Here is a 16,716-nt window from a genome sequence, read left to right as displayed (position 1 = left end):
CTCCGGTCCACAACTCGCATGTCGCCAGATCAGAAGCACGGGCGTGTGGTTATGAAATCCTTCCCCATCCTCCCTACTCCCCTGACCTTGTACCCTCTGACTTTCACCTCTTCCCAGCCATGAAGTTGTTTTTGAAAGGAAAGCGTTTCCCAGATGGTACAGCCTTGATTTCAGAAGTCAGGTCGTGGTTGGAGGACCAACCTGTGGTGTTCTACAAAAACGGTCTCCAGAACTGCATCAAAAGATGGGAGAAATGCATAACTCTGGGTGGTTTCTATGTAGAGAAAGACTAATAACTGTGCCAAGTTTCGTTGGTGTACTTCTATGGGAAATGGGTCAGGGGCATTACTTATTGCACGCCCCTCGTACGTACGAACAGAAAATTACCTTAGCGTATTATTGTATTGATTAGAAAATTGGAATAGACAGTGATGAAAGGAAGATGTGTAACAGTTAATAAAATTATAAAATTTGAAAAGTTTGATGCAAACCTAAAGAGACACATAAGCTACACGCTATTAAATACATAGGCTTTTACAATTAAATAACATTTTAATGAAAAATAAAATATTTTAAAGGTAATTAATGGGTCAAATTTTCAAGATATTTAAATATCCGGTTTTTAGTATTAGTTTCTACGGAGAATTGCCTTTATTCTTTGATCTGCATATACTTTTGTAATAGTGATGATTGAGTTTCGACTATGGCTGCAATAAGACGTGCTTTGTCTTTAAAGTAAAGGAGGATGGGAGGATAAAATAATTTCAGTGACCTAAAACGTACAAAATGTTTTTAAATAGAATAAATATTTTGTATTAATATTTATTAATTTTTTTTTATCGCTCCAGCCAAGGCATAAAGCCACGATATAAGGAGCTAAAAATACGACTTCAAAGTTACTAACTAGCCAAATGTTGAATGGAGAGATTTCGACTAGAAAACAGGAATTCTTCTTTCTCTGCCAAAAACATCACCATAAAATGAAAACTACAGGAGAAAATAAAAAAGCGGTAATTTATTAAGTAACTAGAAAGAAAATCGTTCCAGGACAGGTAAAATTAATTCTCCGAACATAAGAGTAATTTAACACCTTTATGTTCTCTTTTGCAAATTAAAATCAATATAGAATCATACTCGACCTTATTTCTAGAATCCTTAATCGAATTTTTGATTAAAATCTATTACATAATTTGGATTCTAGAAAATGTCTAAAATGTAATGTTTGAAAATCAGCAAGTTTTGTTTAATTGATGTTTGATCAACTCTAATGCAAATCTGAAATATTTTTTTAAATAAAGGGGTAGTATATTATACTCCCTAAAAATACTGTACAATATTCGAATATTTTAATTGATGACCAATACTTATTGTTAAAATTTCACAAAATCGGAAGTATCAAAGTGTTCACGAAGTGCAACCACTCCTTTTTGCCCCTTTGACATAAAATTAAATTCATTTAAATATAACCCACATTACCCAAACTTACGCCCAGTAGCTGTGTTCTAAAATTGATAATGATCGTTTTATTAGTTTAAGAGAAAATGGCGGATAAATAATTAAACCAAGTTCAAGTTTATGCCATTCATTATTTATAATACTCCCATAATATACTTCATTTTTTTAATCGCAGTCATTCATTTCTGATAAAGGCAAAAGTATTTTCATATTCATTGTCCATCCCTACTAATACAATACTAATAACGCGTATAAAATATTGATGGATTGTGTGGGCTCAAGCATTACACTTTGTTACATATTTTAATCTCGTATGACAATGAGCGTATTTATTTGACATTTAACATAAAATGTGTCCTTTCTTTCCTAGGTAATACCAATACTTACGTGAGGTAAGTGGCCATTGATCTTTTTGCTATGAACTACACCTACTTTTTTCTTGCTTCATCAATCTCTGCAAGTGTTTAAGATTGGGCCTACTCGCTAACGTCCTATAAAGTGTTTGGTTGCCTAAGCAACTAATACGTTTTATAAAAGAATATAAACAGCTTAAAATATTTAGTAGCAGTTTACAAGATATGCGAGATGATTGCTTTGGGAAATTCTTGTTTCACTCCTTTTTACTAGTGCGTTAACTTTCTCTTCTACGTGTATTGTCCTTTATTTCTTTCTCCCCAATAGTCTTCTTTTTTCGACTGGCTAAAAATTATGTAAACTAGGCTTTTCCCATCGGCACCTTTCAGTTACTTATTACATTGTCTCATCCGTTATTTATTACCTTTTCTCGAGTTCTTGCGAGTTGGGACATAGTCTTTTTGTTTATTGACTTCTAACAGAGTTGAATTCACGATTTAGCAATATTTCATAAATTTTACACTTGAGCCAACTCTAATTTACCAACAACCGCATATCGCTGCAGATACTTTTGGCAAATTCACATTTTTTTTTAACTTCAGCTCTATTAAATAATGTATGCAGTTCAATTCACATATAGTGATATGATCCCGATAAAGGGATATGTATTTTACGAGATTTAAAAAAAATATTTAAATTTCAACGATATTTCTCGCGGTTGAGGTTGACCGTGAGGTTAGTTCCTTGCTAATGGAGTCAGAGATGGATTCGTGGCCGGGTTCGAATCTCTTGACCGTGTAACCCTGCATTGATGATTCCTGAAAGGATGAAATACTAGTGCGTATAGGTATTATAGTAATATATATATATATTATTTTTTAATGTAAAATCCATATCCTTTCTCGGGATCATATCACTAATAAATAGTGAATTGAACGGTATATATATATATATATATATATATATATATATATATATATATATATATATATATATATATATATATAATATATATACTAGCTGTACCCTGCCACGCGTTGCTGTGGCTCAATTTGGTGTAATGGAAAATTCTAATAAAAAGAGAAAATGCATGTTTCTTATATTCTTAGTACAGCAATCCACTCCAAAAAGTAAAAAAAAAAGGGGGGGGCGAAAATGAAAAAAAAATAGTACTCTTTCAGAATTGGATCCTGATCCTCGGGATTACCGTCAATCATGGCTTGGCCTCGACCAACAATCAGTGGATAAAACTGAACGTAGCAAAAATGTTGAAACGCTAAATGTTTGTTTTTTTTTGTTTTGTTTTCTGTATACAAAAATGTGAATTAGTAATTAATATTTGAGTGATGGGGGAGGGGAGGTTACTATACACAGATTCAAAAAAGTTGTCCAAAAACAAATAAATGAAAGCAAAGGTAAGGTAAGTTACGTTTCTACCTAACTGGATAATTGTTTAGTGTTTTTATGTAATGTAAAATGTTTAATCGGTTGGAAAAACAGAAATGGTTGCAGACTCTGTTGAATACGTTAAGTTTAGGAAAGTAAGTTGAACAATACAGTGTCAAAAACCCACCGAATATATGTTACCATGACATAGGCTGACATAGTCGGTGGGTTTGTGACAGTATTTTGTATAGCTTTTTAGTTTTAACTCACTTTCTCAAACTTAAAGTAATAACAGTGTCCGCCACCATTTGTATCTTTCAAATACACCGATAAACACTGTTTTTCGAGCCGACTAAACGTTACATTAAATGAAAAGTGTTTGCATTACTAAACACAGATACAAAGAAGTTGTCAAAAAATAAATATATAACAAATAAATGTTTTCAAAGGCAAGAAAAGTAAATGTTCTACCTAACTGGATAAGATTCTAGTGTTTTTATGTAATGCATAGTGTTTAATCGGTTCAAAAACATCCAGTGTTTATCGGTATATTTGAAAAATACATATGGCGGCAGACTGTATTGAACACGTTAAGTTTGGGGAAATTTTGGGAAAATGAGTTTAAACTAAAAATCTATAGAAAATACTGTTAGGAACTCACTCAATATATGTTACTGTGACGTAGGCTGACATATAATCAGTGGTTTTAAACTTTTGCTCGATACAGGTGACGACTTTTAAGAGTCCCTTTTCGTGATTACCTGGTTTGAGGATATTATACAACTAAACGGCAAATCTGCCACAAAAACCCGGTATTATTTTACTTTAAGGCCTGTCTCATGTTCGTATATAACGAAATATTTTATTGTAGATTTCAGTGTACTAAAAACGAATCTGCAAACCGCTTCCGTCGCAAAAAGAAAGTTTTCATGATATGAAGAAATTACTTTTTCGAAAAGTGGGTGATCACTTTTCAATGTAAATTTAACTTAGAATGAGCACCCACTTCTGGCCACCTGAGAGAGGGGCATTTTATTGTTTATTTTAGTTATTTATAGAATCTGCATGTTCTTCCGTAGATTTTACACTGTATTTACAAGGTAAATACGATGTGATGAGTTCATTGATCTTTTTTAGTTAAGTTATATATTGGGGTTGTCACCTGTGAGATTATGGGACGAAGTGGGAAATTAGGTTTATGGTTTTTATGTTGACATATAAATATCAGGGTTTATAATCTCCAATTATTAGGGGGAGTTTTAGATTGTCTATTACAGGATTATTCGCGGTGATAAGTTTATTTACTTGAATTTTTAGATCATTAACAGAGCTTCTTTGAACTTTCTTAAATTTTCTAGGATCGTCCAAAATTGTTTGGAGTTTACAAAAATATTCAGTTTTATTAAGTAATACATATTGGTTTTATCCCCTATTCTAACAATTAAGTTTGGGTGTTTTTTTTTTAGTTCATTTGCAGACTTTTTTAATTATCGGTTAAAATAGTTTTAGATTTTTGGAATCTATTTTTCATAGCCTCAGTCCTAAGTATATCTTTAATTCCTGGATGTGTAGTGATTATCTTTTCGTTTTCTAGATTAACAAGATTTTCATATAGGAGTTCTATTTCGGCCTTTTTATTTTGTTAGTTGTAAGTGCTAAATAAATGAAAATTAGGTCCGAGTGTGAGAAATTCTTTTTTGATGCTCCGTTAGTTCTTGGTTGGAAATATTAATATAACTTTGCGTTTGATGGGGGAGTAATATATTGCCTTTGTACAGCGTGTTCAGTTTCTTTTGTAAAGTTGTTCTATGTAAGAGTTCAAATTGATTAAGAATTTCGGAGAGATTGTGTGGGATATAGGTAAATTGATCTGCGGTAATCATATTTTTCAGTTGGTTTTCTAGATCGAGGACTTTAGAGTTATAGTTGTTGATCAGTTTATGGGCAATGGCAATTTACCGTTAATTAAGTTGACTCTGAAATTTTAAGTGTTGGTTTCATTTTGAGCCATTATTAATTTGAATCAAATTAGTAATATCCAAGAAAATTATTAACATGTTAATATATATTACCGTAACCAGTTACACACGAACTAAAAAAACGATGAGAGTATTCTTTATTTTTTTCTGAGTCTTTTCCTACCCAATCCTTTTTCGTGGTGACATTTGGCACACTGGTATTTCTGACCGTGATGCCAGGTATACCTCCATTTGAGAATACTGATTTATAAAGACAGGAATTTCAAACTCGTCATATATAATTCTCATGGAAATTTTCTTTGTACTTTCCGTGACATTTGCAGTGTACCTAGGTTTCAACTCATTCCAATGATTGATTTTTGTAGAGAAATTTTTTTATGTCATACATCATACTAACCTGGGAGCCCGGCGTCGCTCGGATGTTTGGAGGTGTGTGTTGAGCAAAAAAAAAAGTGGCAGTAGGCAGAATGGCTCGAACCCATGAATGTGGAAAGAGGTGTCAAAAAAATTGGTAGTAGCGTGGGAAGGGAGTCCAAACAACAGTAGGCAGCCAGTGTGAAGAGAGGTTTTTAAAAATAAGTGGTATAAGGCAAGCCGGCTCGAACCCGTGACGCGAAGGCGGAAAAGAAAGTGAAAGAAAATCTGTCGTCTTAGCCGATGTCTCCATGACACAACCGAGAGTCAAAAGCGTTGAAATTAATAGAAGTCAATACAACGATGATGACGATGACTTGCTAAAATGATGGCGAAAAAAATCGACCTCTCCTTGTATGAAACGGCCGAGATTAGGGTAAAAGAATTAATTTTTGGGACAGTTTTCGGTATTTGTCGTCCGAGATGTCGAGCTTCAAAATGATACCAATCTTGTCAAGATCTGTCGCCTCTGCCGAAAGTTTTTGTCGAAACATACATACATACATACATACATACATACATGCGTTTAAACAGACAGGTGAGATTTATATTATAGATATCCCAATTTTTGTTTACTATACATTCTTCTTGAGACATTTTTCAGCACTAAAGTTTTTGAAAAAGACTAAGTCTGCTGATTTATAAACTTTAGTTATCGGTTGTTTATTATGAATGACTAGCCTGGCGTTGCCCGGGTGTTTGGAGGTGTTAGGGTTAGGGTTAGGGTTTGGAGGTGTGTGTTGAACAAAAAGTGGTAGTAAGCAGGCTCGAACCCGTAACGCGAAGGAGGAAAAGAACGTGAAAAAAATGACATCTTTGCTGTCGTGCCCATCGCCAAATCGGAGGTTTCAATTAAGGCTAGTCAATCGAAAAGAGGGAATGACTTTCGAAAATATTGGTGAAAAAAGCAACCCCTCCCTGTAAAAAACTGCCCAGTTGAAGGCGAAAGAATGAATGTTTTTGACCAAGTTTTTGATATTTGCTGTCCGAAGGGCCAAACTTAAAAACGTCACCGATCTCGTGAAAATTCGTTGCCTTTGTCGAAAGTTTTAGGCAGACATACATACATACATACTAATTGCATCGTCTTTACAGACGTTAGCCATCCCAATGCTCCCCGCCAACCTCATCAGGTCAATTCTCGGCGACATCTAAACCCCGTCCGTGAGCCAGAAGTTTACTTTTCAGGCCAGCATTAGACTTGCACAGTCTGCCACACATATGGCAAACAAAGTTGTGCGTTAAAACTTGTTTCACTTCTGGCTCCTTTTTTTTTTTTTTTTTTTTTTTTGCTCACTTTGGTCATGGCATGTGTTTCTTATGGTTATGTAAGCTGCTTTTGAGAGGAATACGCGATTACAAGCCTCACATTTCCAGTTGTTCAATTCAATGGGCAAAACCCACACGTTCCCTTTCAGAAGGCTTCTCTCGTGTTCAGCATGAGTAATTTTTTCCCTTACAAAAAATTCAGAATCCTCTCCAACTAGCCTCCCCCATTCAGGCCGGCGTTCTGCCAGGGTCTCCCAGTTCTGAACAGGAATCTTAAAAGCTTTAAGATCGTCTTTTATGCAATTCTTGAAACGCTTCTTTGGTCAATGTTGAGGACGTTTCCCAGTCTTAAGCTCGCTGTAAAACAACTGCTTAGACAGCCTCACATCCTCCATTCGAACAACGTGACCTACCAAGCGCAACCGGTTCCTCGTCACCAATGCTTCGATGCTCAAACACCCTGCCTTCCCTAACCCTAACCCTAACTCTAGCCTTCCCAAGAGTATATGTGTCAGTTGTCAGTGACTGCAATTTCACATTTAGAACTCGTCTAAGGCATTTCTGATGCCTCAATACATACATACATACATACATACATACATACATTTAAACAGACAGGTGAGATTTATTATACATAAATCTCAATGATTTCTTCGCAGGAATAGGAAACATCAAACCGAGCGTATTTTCTTGCTAACATTTACTTTGCTGGTGATAAATATTCCGGTTTAGCGTGATTTTGTAAACTGCCAAAATTTTCTTAATACTTCTTTCATTTGTGTTCATGCATTGATTCTTTTTCAGAGTCATTTGAATGTGTTCACAAACATTTTTCCATTCTATTTGATCTTAGATGGTAAGCTGGTGTTGTCACATGCTAAATAGATAATAAATTGCAGTATTTCGTAAATTCTTTTCCCATGAACTAGGTTCCATTATCGCTGGCTAAATTTTCGAGATTCGAAAACGGCTAAAGATTTCGTTAAATGCATTCATTGTATTTGTTGTCGTAACAATTTCTGGACACTTTATGAAACTGTCAACAATAACCAAGTAATACGATTCATTTATGAGCCTCGCATAATCGACATGTTTTAATTTTATAGTGGATTCCTTGCTGCCAGTTGACATCTTTGTCATTGCTTAACTACACTTTCTATGTCCTTGTCAATCCTAGGCCTATGCGTTTTACCTTTGTATTAACGATTCTATTTGCTAAATCCCTGGATGACCCAAGTAAAATTCTTCGGGTATTCTCTTCTGCAGAGTATCCGGCATTACTACTCTATCTGCATATAATATTAGCTGGTTGCATATAGAAAAGGGTGGCGCACTATTTCCCTTTTTATTTTTCTCGTTCCATCAGACTTGCCTTTTCTCATGAAATTATCCTTTTCCACTGTTTTCTATTTACATCTTCTACTGTAACCAGATGTTTTCTAATGGTATTACATAACAGACTAAACAATAAATTTTCGTCTCTCGGCGCCGCAATTACTGTTTTTTTTTGGGGGGGGGTCTCGAATGGTTCTGTATATTTAGGTATCAATCTTGATAACCCGTCGTCGTGACCTATTTTCTTTTAAGGTACATATTCTATTTTAAAATTATAATTAAATAGAATTATGCCCCACCGTTGTAGTCGATTTTCCGTCTTAGTTAATATACATTTTTTAGAACAAAAAATTATCACCGGTTTGTGGTTTGTTTGCAGAATACACTCTCTTCCGTATAATAACTTTTGAAACTTTTTTCAGAGCGCACATTATTTTTAAACTTTCTTTTTTATTTGACTGTAATTTGTTTCTGCTATTAGATTTATAGATCCATCTTCCAATTTGCGAAGCAATACGGCATTCAATCCCTCATTATTAGCATCTGTCGCAACCATGATTTGTCCTCCTCGAGTCGAAATGTGCTAATGGTAGGTCTGCTAACAACCGGCTTTATATATTTAAAAAAAAAAAACTGCTCACATCATTTTAACCATATCCACTTTGTGCCCTTTTTTACCAACTGATTTAACGACGCTCTCAGATCATATACTTTTGGGATATATATTCTATAGTAACCTACTGCTCCCAAGAAAGCCCGGAGTTTAGCAACGTTATCAGATACGGGTATGTTCTTAAGAACTTCAGCTCTTTCTGGCTCTGCTTTTGTTCCTTTACTGTCAAACATCTGGTCTAAATATTTTTCTTCTTCCAGAAGTCGCATTTTTCAGAACTCGTATTCTTCAATACTCTGAAATAGTGCTGTACTATGGGTTTCGTGTTGCGTCTAATTTTCACTTTAACCCAAATATCACCCAACAATGCGATTGCTTGTCCTATACCGGCCAGCATTTTCCCATTATTTGCTGACATAGACTAATTTAAAAGGAAGACGATTAAGTTTTAAAAGTCCTTTATGTTAGTTTATTGTTAGATACTTTGTACATTCTTCACTAACATTAACCTGGGGGTAAGTTTCAAACAAATTTAACATTGAAAACACTCTACCAGCGTTTAATTTAGACAGTAAATGGTAGGGGGTATGAATGGTCTTTCAAACAGACGTTCAACGAAGTCGAAAATCAGATCTCCGATTTTCCGATTTTCTTTCTTATATATACGATTAGTGACGCCCAATCCGAATAACCGAATTTCGAAATTACACCAATTTATCACAACCTTCCTAATTCCTCACTTATTGCATATAGTGTCGAAAATAGCAATTTTCTTTTGGGTTTAATCATGGGTTTAAAACTTTCGTTTAATTCAAAATTAACTTCTGTTTTTGTGCATAAACCGAGTCTTTCTGAAAATAAATCGCGAGAGAATCCGTAAGAAATCTTTCCGCTTGTTTCGACTTATATTCCTCTGCGACGTTAACTTTCTTACAGAAAAAATTAACTGGTAATTTTCATAAGTTAAACAATACAATCTAGTTTATACCAAAAGAAATCTGAAGGTTGTTAAATGAAAAAAAAAAAAAAAACTGGGGAAGAAAATAAATTATTCACTTTCTGTAAGTAACCATGTCTTTCTAATGTTCTTCGTTAGATTTCTTTTCAACTTGGGATTAGTTCGTCGTTAGACTCTTTTTTCTATTTGTGAGTTTGTTTCAAATTCTACGTGACCACTGATATGATCCCGAGAAAGAAATATATATCGTTGAAGTAGCTGAGCGGTCTTGCTCCAGTTTCAGTAATAAATCTACTAAGTCGCCATATTGAACGAGTATGGTAGTCGCAGTTGATCTTCCTAGAGCGAGGCTTGAGTTCCATTCGACGTCTTGCCCAAGTGGCTTCGCTTTCATTTTATGGTTATAGATAAAAAAACAGAAAAAAGTATAGCAGTTTTTTAAAAAGCTTTTAAACCTTTCTTTTTATTTCATTTCAAATAATCATCAATAACAGAAACTTTTACTCTTGGCACTCAAAATAAACGTTAACAATTGGTTCAACATGATAGAAACAAAAAAAAAATACAAACAGAAAAAATAAGACATCAGCAGTTACTGCTCCCACCCGTTTCCAAATACCTAATCTTGCCTCACTATGGTAGGGATCGTGGCAACGTGGAAGTGTCAAACCTATTTGCATTTAGTGAAAATCTAGCAGGACTCGGCATCAGAATCTGTTGTCCTCTTGTCGTCTTTGCTTGTCAGAGGCAAAGACGGTTTAATCGTTTTGTTTTACGGCATATCAACCGTTCTTGGGTTGTTTCGTTGGTTTGGTTGTTTTTGTTTTACGGCATATCAACCTTTTTCAGGTTATTTAATGCCGAATCTAGTTATTTTGAAGAACGATTTTTAATGGAGTATATATTTTTTAAAGTCAGATTCTATTTAACCCATAGTTGGGACCCTAACAGGTGCTACCACGCCGGGTCAGAGTGGACCTGGGAGCAATGGCAATTAGAGGGTGGCTCCACACTCCCCAAGGCCCGCAAGGTGGGACCTCACCATCGGATATAGTTTTAGGTCATATCCAGGACCTCTTGGGTTGTTTAATGTCGAATCCAGTATTTTTGAAAATAAAGTTTTATGCTTCAATTCTTAATATATTCAAATATTTATTCATGGAGTTTGTTTTAGTTGTTTTGTTTATACGCCATATAAATACTTTTCGGGTTATTTAATGCAGAATTCAGTAATTTGGGGGGGATTCAGATTCTGATTCCTTGTATCTTCAGATATTTATCTATGGTTTTCGGTTTGGTTTGGTTGTTTTGTTTTAGGTACATCGAGCATTTTTGGGTTTTTTTAATGCTGATTTTGGTGATTTTGAAAAAGTATTTTATGCTTAAAGTTCTTTATATCTTCAAATATTTAATGACTGTGTTTGGTTTGGTTGTTTTGTAGAGGAAAATTCTTGTTTTCAACTTTTTAAGACATGATAGAGTTTCACAAAAAGAACAGAAAAAAACAATACCATCAATGTTTGATGCATTTTATCTCATGAAGCAAATGTCCTCTAGACAGCTGGATCTGGTATCACAATGGGCAAGCAAAATCATATGTTTTAGTATAGGTTAGAATCACAGCTGATTTGGCTACAGATTATAACTGCTATAATAAACCAAAACGTATCGATCATTACAAGCTACAATTAAATTTAATGTAGATAATTACTTGCAGCTAAAATGAAACTGGAAACAAACAATAATTTCAATATCGACCAAGATATTTGTAAATGATGGTTAAACACAAGAATTATTAACTGGACTGTACGCAATTACAGAAATTTAACAATCACTATAAGCAATCTAATGTATAGTGTTATCTTGTAAAATTTTAAAAAGTGGGTCTAAGTATCAACCTATCAATCAAGTATTTGATTCTGCCAATTGTTATTTGTTATCGTCGTACTATGTTATGCCTATTAGATTTTATATGTATTATTTTTTTATCTTCCCTTTGCTGAGTTAAAAACTAAAATTCAATGATTGCTTCCTAATTATCAGTAGTTTGGTGTGCATTAATTTGTATATCAATGAATTAGCAGCCCTAAAATACATTATAAAAAGATCAAAGGCGAGAAGATAGAGAGAAGTGATTACCACGAAAGATACGTGCGCGGCCTGGCAGTTATTTTTTCTAATTAGACCACAAGCTATTTCGGTAAGAACTGAAGGGATTTAAAATGCCATTCGGTTGTATTTTATATATATAAAAAAAGAATCGTCACCTAAAAATAAGTTAAAATGGGATTCAGTTGGATTTTATGAAAAGAGTCGTCGCTTTTAAATGAAGAATTTAAAATACAATTAGAGCACTTTGAAAAGCATTAATGATAATGATAATTCTGATTGCCTCTTTCAATCTGCTGGAGCACACTGTGCAATGCTAATAAAAGATGGCTGCTTACTTTTAGTACATCTAAAAGTTTCTCTCCTTTCATCACCAATGCTCTGATCATCACTTTTCCCCAGTTGAAATGTATGGAGATCCCCTTGAGTATGCTCCATGTTTTAATAAGTTTCCACGGCTGACGTTCACCCCAGATCTGAAGTGGAAGATTTACATCAGACCTGGTGCTAAGATATCTGGAGAAATAGTTGGATCACTCTACTGCTCTAGAAAGTATCTCATTCCCGAAGCCATCCTCTAGTTGCGTGTATTTTGATATGCATTAATATTCATATCAATAACCCTAACCCTAAAAAAAAACATTATAAAATAACTGAAGGCGAATGGTTGGTACGAAAGCTACGGGACGTGGTAAAAAGTGCTAATTATTTCTTTTTTTCTAATTAGATCACACTATCTTACATATGTTATCGTGGAAGATTTTTAAAATTAGGTCTTAATACCAACCCTGACTATCCAATTCTCCTTTGTTATCGCTGTGCCATGTTATTTCCACTAGAGTTCTCATATATAATTGTTGTGTATTTGGTTTCTTTTCAAACTTAACTTTAAATTTGCTTTCTAACAATCTAATATGTTACTTTCTAAGATTTTAAAAGTTGGGTCTCAATATCAATTATTAATTCTGGTTATTCAATTGTCATTCGTTATCGCTATACTATGTTATTTTTACACCTGTTATTTTTACGTCTTTGATCATCCTCGTGATTAGTTAAACACTAAAATTCCACGATTTCTTTCTTCATATACCCGCATAATTTACTCTTAAACAAAATATTTCTCTTGGAACTGTTATTTGTTTTTACTATTAGTAAAAGATGTATCGTTTTTCTTGCGCAAAATTAATTGTCAGCTGAATATGTTTTGATAAATAAAACGAATATGTCTCTTTATTTAATTATTTAAACTTGTAAGCGTATCAATATTTTTAAAAACAATAAATATTTATCGTTCATTCTTCCATAAAAACAAATTGTCAGCTGCTTGCGTTATAAACATTCCGGATATTATCGGATATTTGGATATCGTCATTTTATATTTTTTGAGGGAGACATTTTGTTTTTTATCATTGTGCAAAATGGATTGCAAGCTGATAAATAATTCAAATATAGGTGATGGCTATTGATGACATATGGCTAATACTGAGAAGCATATTTTTATCGAGTATATTCTAGTGTGATGATTGTTCAATATAGCTAAGAAAAAAAACGAATGAAAAATTCATAATAAATAACTTTCACCAAACGCAAGAAAATGCAATCGTTTTTCAAGTCACATCTAAGAATATGCATCTAAAAACTACAGCATGTTAAAGGCTCCCGAAATTCATATAAGAGTTGTCCGCAAGGACCCATGGCGTAACAAATAAAGCGCTAAATAAATTTAATTCTAAGATTTTTTCTGAAAGTTGAAAGTTCAATCCTCAGTGCATGCGATACTAAGAATACAACTGCGAATTACTTAAGACTTCTAATCAATCATGGCTGATAGAATGATAGAAAGCTGCCCCTGTGTATTAAATATTCGAATTAATGTTCGAAATTCCGAGATGATTGTCGAGTTCGACAAAAAGATTCCTGAGTTCGAAAAGATACACCTGGCTTAGGTCGGATGTTACATCGACAGAAACGTTGTGAGAATAATAATAGAAATAATATGAAAATTTGTATTTTTGTTTAATTTTCTATTTTTCAGTTGTTAAAAATACGGCATCGAATTTTCACTTCAAGTAAAATACGGCGCTATCTTAAATCTCATATAATTATGCTGCACAATCGCCACTGATTTAAATAAGTACGACTGCCATGTTTTAGATGTATTAAAATAAAAACATATTAAAATGCAGTTTTCTATACTTGCTAGTCTTTTTCTCCTTCGTTCTTTTTCATGTAGAGTGGTCAATGTCATCTTTTGAGTGTAGTGCATTATTCATAGTCATTAGTTTCCTCGTTTTTTAGGCAAGATATCTAAGTTATTCTTTGGTTTTACTTATTAATGGTCCATAGTACAGTATTAGTGACATTATCCAGATATTTATTCGTTTAATTAGATTTTTATTAAATAATTTTATTTCTAAGAGTTCCTTGTTCTTCTCAGCTACTGTTTTTCTGTTTTGTTTATACTGTTCTAAATTGTATTTGTATCGTCTCAATTTCCTTTTGCTGCAATCTTTGTTTTAGTGTTTTTTTATCTAGTATTTCCTTGTAAGTCAGATTTCCTATTATCCATCGTTTTCTATTCTCTTTCATCCTATTTAGGATGTTAGTTTTATTTTTAAGTTTGGTGATCTGGGTTTCCAGTCTGATTTCCCACCCAGACGTTTCTAATTTAACTAGCCTGGGTGCCCGACGTTGCCCGGGTGTTTGGAGGTGTGTGTTAAGCAAAGAAATAAAGTGGTAGTAGGCAGGCAGGCTCGAACCCGTAATGCAAAGGATGAAAAGAACGTGAAAAAAGTGACGTCTTTGCTGTTTCGTCCATCGCCAAACCGGAAGTGACGAAGGTTTAAATTAAGGTTAGTCAATGGAAAAGAGGGGGTGATTTTCGAAAGTATCGACGATCAAAGCGACCCCTCCTTGTAGAAAAGTGCCCAGTTGAGGATGAAGGAATTAATGTTCTTGGCCAATGTTTTTCGATATTTGTCGTCTGAAGGGTCGAGCTTCAAAACAATACCGATTACGTGAAAATCCGTCGTCTCTGTCGAAATTTTAAGGCAAAGATACATACATAAATACATACATTTAAACAAACGGGTGAGATTTATATTATAGATGTTTCTTATTCAGTGAGTTAATGTTTTGCCAGTCTTCTATCTATGGGTTGTCACTAAGGAGTATTTCTTGATAGGCTACACCATCTATCTTGTTTGGTTTCAATTAGGTCCAGCACTGAAACCACCTTCGTTTGTAGATCTGACTTGCTTAGTCTGCTATCTTTTGTTTAGTTGAAAGATATGTCCCATAGATTCTTCAATCGCCCCAAAATACCTGTTGCTTGTTTTTTAGTGGGTGGAGGGGATGTAGTATTCGATTACTATTCTTTTTTATGGTTCCTTTCTTTCAATAAAATTTTAGTCTGTTGCTTTGTTCGTTCCTGCTTTCTTGCGTTTGGTTTCTGTTACTGTCGAAACTAGAATTTGAGAGGTTATTTTACCTGTTTTGGATTTGTGATTTACTTCTTTCTGAAATGATTTAATTAATCTGAAATTTTAAAAAAAGTTAATATTTGCAGTACACCAACCGGATTTCCCATGTTGACCAACGAGAGAGAACCTTCCGATCATGTTACTAAGATCTTATCTTCTGAGTCCACTGCTTATTCTGAATATAATATCATATATTATCATATTTGGTGCATGTGGCAACAACCGGTCCAGGCTTAGTTTACCTGTTATTCTGACACATGCATTGAGTCTATTTCTCATTTTTGTGAGAGAAAATACAGACTATCACACACACACACACACACACACACACACATACACACACACACACACATCAAGGAATAATTACAATAGACAATAGAGAAACAAAAAGTAAATAAAATTTAATTCATATAAAATCTCTACATTTTAGAATATGCTACGACGGCCATACGTTCTTCTCTCATATTAATGAGATTTATTTTTGTTTTCTTTTTACACAGTGGTCACCACTTATCAAGACCCGGAAGCCACTCAGGGATAAGGGTTATTGCAAGTACATTACGTTAGTGTGAAGATTTGATGAAGTGTGTACCTAAGGGGGCAGTTTATTAGGAATTTGTTAACGTTGGACTTGAACACATCCAAGTTGTAGTCAGGTGGGAAGCAGGCAGACGGAACAGAGTTCCACAGGCGTGCAGTTCTATGAAAGAAGCTTTGTTCATGGAATCCACGTTTTGATTTAGGCATAGATAAAGAGTGGGAGAAATTTTTCACAGTGGATTCAGCTAGACGGGTGTTTTTCGTGAAAGATTGGCGAGGGGGGACCAGAGATTGGAGTTCAGACGAGCACCTGCCATGGAAATAACGATAAAACAAGGATAGCCTCGCAACGTCTCTTCTGTGGGAGAAAGGTTGCAGAGTAGAGAAAAAGGCACCCCCACGAAGCCACGAAGTCTATTTTGTACTCTGTCAAGGCAGGATAGGCTATTTTTAGCAGCTCCTGCCCAGATATGGCAGCAGAATTCCATCCTTGGACGTACTTGGCTGTTATATAGATAGAGAATTGCATCAGTAGTGAGATATCTTCTGGAGCGGTAGAAGGATTCCACCATCTTTCCAGCGACCTTGGCAACAGACTTGATGTACGTGTTCCATTTCAGATCAGGTGTAAAGGTCAAACCCAGAAGCTTGTCAAAACACGGGGCCTCTCCCAGACGCGAACCATCCATCCCAATTGATGCCAGATGGGGATCAGATGAATTGAAGTAGGATGCTAGCATTCTTAGTATCAGTCGTACTGAAGATTGAACCTTGAACATCTAGGAGAATGCTATTTAGAAATGAAGTTTACTCAATACTTTA

The sequence above is a fragment of the Euprymna scolopes genome, chromosome 14, assembly GCF_053919585.1.
Source record: "Euprymna scolopes isolate OS-2025 chromosome 14, ASM5391958v1, whole genome shotgun sequence".
NCBI lineage: Eukaryota > Metazoa > Mollusca > Cephalopoda > Sepiida > Sepiolidae > Euprymna > Euprymna scolopes.
The sequence above is the reverse complement of the archived record's forward strand: the minus strand, read 5'-3'. Positions refer to the sequence as shown.